General features: G+C 39.8%; 1 protein-coding gene across 2 annotated transcripts in view; it reads left to right on the plus strand.

Moving 5' to 3' along the window:
• The window catches only part of SESTD1 (SEC14 and spectrin domains 1), a 144,449-nt gene that overhangs the window by 1,114 nt on the left and 139,020 nt on the right, over nucleotides 1-4,315 (plus strand). The gene's annotated exons all lie outside the window — the stretch shown is intronic.

The raw sequence follows: 4,315 nt of genomic DNA on the forward strand, positions 1-4,315 counted from the left end.
CCGGGCCGCCCGGGGGGCGGGGGCCAGATGTGGCGGCCGGCTCCGGGGCGAGTCCCCGCGTCCAGCGCCCGCGGCTGGCTCCTTTGTGTGGCCGGTGACCGGCCCTGGCCGGCGGGTGGGGGACGCCGGCCAGAGACCCCCGGGCTGCAGGAGCCTTCTAGACGGCTCTCTTGGGGCGTGGGGGCTTGGCTTACCCCGGGTATGCTGGCCGGTAACATCCCTCCAGCCTTTGCAGGAGTCACAAAAGGAAGGGAGAGCGGGTTGGCAGGGATATCTGGATGGTATTTATTTTTATATGTGAGGTAGACTTGTATTGGAAAGGAACCGCAGTCTGGCAGGCTCTTGAGGGTTTCTGTGGCATTTCACCCCGCGATGCACCATTTGGACATGGCAGCTGCTGCGACTCCCCCGTGGTTCTCCTCTTGGTGCTTTGACATCTTTCTTAAACAGACATCACCTGAGAAGTTGGAAATGCTGTTGAGTAACTCGATACAGCTGTTTGACAGGTCTTCCGTCTCTTCACGTTTTGTCTGTACCAAGTAAACCCACCGTGTATGCTAGCATAGGTTGGCAAACCCTCAAATTGAGATCACCGCTCAAAAATACCCCCATATTGGGAAATATTAACCTGTATGGTTTACTTTGGCTTGATGAACCTTATTTTCTTAGTTGTGAGAAACTTTTTTTTTTTTTTTACCCCCAAAGAAAGAATACAAAGTAAAGAACAATTTATCTTTGTTTACATACCTTGGGTCCTGCTGTTACCTAGCTGGTTTCATTGGTATGCTATTTTAGTATAACAATACTAAATGGAAGGAAAATATCTTCCTTTTGCTTTGAGCAATAAAATACTTCTTTGTTCTAGAACCAGGAAGCTTTTATACATAATACTTTGTGTGGCCAAAAGTTAGTGACTGTCTTTACCCCGTGACCAAATTCGTGAAAAAATACCCAAAGGACTTAGAAAGCATTACCCAGCTCTATAGATTGTTTTTATATTCCAAATTCCAGGAAATCATTTTGTTGTATATTTAGTCAAACAAGCTAGACTAAATTTAACCTTAAAAATTGGGCCTACTCTGTAAATTCCCCAGCATTAGGGAATGAATTGACTGCATTTAAAGAATTTACCAAGCATTTTGATCTCTGTGTTGGAAGGAGCTGGTGATGGACCTAGAAATATGACAGCAGAATGCAGAACATGGAAACAGGTAGATGAAGCTTGCGAAGTTCCATCTACTTAGGTTTTAGTTGATTGATGGGTATATCTGAAAACTAAATGTCCACTAATTTAAAAACAAAATACTACATTTTGACCTATTTTTTAAAATGTACTCTATAAAGATTCCTTCACACTTGTCTCTACTCCCTAAAAACAAATGATACTAATAAGGGTTTTCTTTTGAAGAAATAAGCTAATGCCAAATTAATCTGATCTGTAGAAAGTTTTTCTGACATAATTAGTAGTTTCACTTTACTAAAAATACCATTTATCTGTGTAACATCTAAGTTCAAAGAGCTTTCATAGCTGTTACAAGCAACAGGAATAATCTCCTGAAAAAAGTAATGTCTTTACTATCAAAAAGTAGGAGAAACTTAAATTTCTACAATAGTTTTATTAAAATATAACTCGTATACTGTAGAATTCACCCTTTTAACATGTACAATTCAGTGGTTTTAGTTTATTCATAAGGGAGTGCAAACATCATCACTAATCAACAAGCATTTTCAACATCCTAACAGGAAAACCCTCATACCATTAACTGCCACTCCCATTCCCCCTCATTGACACTTGGCAGGCACCGGTCTACTTTCTGTCTCGGTGGATTTGCTGATTTAGGACATTTCCTATAAATGGAATCACATAATACGTGGCCTTTTGTGTCTTTCACTAAGTGTAGTGTTTCCGGAGTTCATGCATATTACGCATGTATTAAGATACCTCCTTTTTATGGCTCAGTAATATTCCACTGTATGGATATGCCACATTTTGTTTATCTGTTCATCAGTTGATGGAAATTTAGGTTGTTTCCACTTTTTGGCTATTATGAGTAATGCTGCTGTGACTGTTCATTTATAGGTTTTTGTGTGGACTTATGTTTTCAGTGATCTTGAGTATATAGTTAGATGTGGAGTTGCTTGGTTCTAAGGTAACTCTAACTATTTGAGGAACTGCCAAATTATTTTCTGTAGTGACTTCATTATACATTCTCATCATTAAAGTATGAGTGTTACACTTTCTCCAGCCTTGTTGTCTTTTTGATGATAGCTATTCCAGTGTGTGGAGGTGGTATCTTACGGTTTTTGTTTGCATTTCTGTAATGGCTAATAATGTTGAGCATCTTTAAATTCTTATTGGCCATTTATATATCTTTGGAAAAAATGTTTGATTTATAATTTTTCAGTTTATGTTTTCACATGTATTTTTCTCGTTTAGTCTTTGAAATAACCCAGTTAAATAGGTTTACTCCTATTTTGCTGCTGGGACACTGAGGTTTAAAGAGGTTAAATAATTTGTTCATTTTTTAATCTTATGGAGTTAGTAAGAGTCAAGGTCTGAATGTATGCTCAGATCTTCTGACTCTGCTTCCTGCATTCTTTCCACTTTATGAGGCATACAGAAGTTAAATTGTGTTTGCAGCTTTGCTTGGTTAATCATCGACAAGAGTAGGGGTAAAATAAATAAATCAATGAAACCAAACAACAAAAAGCAGGTGTTGCGTCCACACTGCCTCATGTTCTCCAGATTTTGTTATGCTTTTTCAAATAAATTCTTTGGTTTCTCCTATCCTTATAAGGTAGATATCATTTCCATATTTTCTTTGGGGAAACAAACCTAAAAACAGCTTCTTAGTGGCACTGCTAAACCTAGAACTTGTTCACTGAGACATTGCACTTTCTGTTCCCCTGGAGCTTCCATGTTCTGTATTTTCCCACTAATTTATACCCTTTAACCATAGAGTAATTGAATAATTTCACAGTTTTCATAAACATCAAGTTATTTCTAGGTTACACTGAAATTAATTTTTGTTTTTGAACAGGGCAGTTTGCCAGATTCACTTTGAAGTGTAGGATTACTAAGGTGTGTACTTCAGTTTTAATGTGTTACGTACTCTGAAATTCTTGTCTCCCTAGAGGGTAGGTAGAGGCCATATGTTACTTATTTGTCTTTGCTTATCCATCGTCTACCATTGTGCCCAGACATGTAAGAAGGACTCTAACCTTTGTTGGACGAATGAATACAAATGTATTTTTTCCACTTGCCCCCCCCAAATCAAATCCAATAAAAGTCATTCTTAGAATAAAGGCAGTACAAATTCTAAAGAATTTCTTATCCCTCGCGTATGACCTGAAAAATAATAAATGATAATTAAAACTTGACTTAAAACAGCACTATCTGATGGAAGAAAGTAAATGTTCAATGCTGCAGGTTGAAAAAAATTGGCTGCAGGTATCTGGAGGCTGGCACAAATGCTCAGTGCCCACACATAGGGTTATACCTTGCGTGTGTGTTAGATAAATGAATGCACAGTGAGTGAATAAAATAATTAGTTTTGACTGTGATAGCTAGAGGAGGTACGTCAAATGGCTATCAGGTCCTGCTTTTCATTTGTATATTTTAATTGTCAAATATGATACATGTTAATTATAAAAAATTCAAATAATATACAGGGGTATAGAGTAAAGGCCTTTCCTGGTGGCTCAGATGGTAAAGAATCCACCTGCAGTGTGGGAGACCTGGGTTCAATTCCTGGATGGGGAGAATCCCCTGGAGGTAGGCATGGTAACCCACTCCAGTAATCTTGCCTGGAGAATCCTCACGGACAGAGGAGCCTGGCGGGCTATAGTCAGTCCATGCGGTCACAAAGAGTCGGACATGACTGAGCAACTAAGCACATGTAGAGTAAAAGGCAAAAATGTCACTTCACTATTTGTCCACATCCCTTCCTTCACCCCAAAGACGACTACTGTCACAGGTCACCTTGTTAGCAGTTTGGGGTTTATATTTCCAAATGCACACGTTTGCATTTATGTGTATCAGTTCAGTTCGGTCGCTCAGTCGTGTCCGACTCTTTGCGACCCCATGAATCGCAGCATGCCAGGCCTCCCTGTCCATCACCAACTCCCGGAGTTCACCCAAATTCTTGTCCATTGAGTCGGTGATGCCATCCAGCCATCTCATCCTCTGTCTTCCCCTTCTCCTCCTGCCCCCAATCCCTCCCAGCATCAAGTCTTTTCCAATGAGTCAACTCTTCTCATGAGGTGGCCAAAGTATTGGAATTTCAGCTTTAGCATCATTCCTTCCAAAGAACAC

Source organism: Bison bison, unplaced genomic scaffold, assembly GCF_000754665.1.
Source record: "Bison bison bison isolate TAMUID 2011002044 unplaced genomic scaffold, Bison_UMD1.0 scf7180017864460, whole genome shotgun sequence".
NCBI lineage: Eukaryota > Metazoa > Chordata > Mammalia > Artiodactyla > Bovidae > Bison > Bison bison.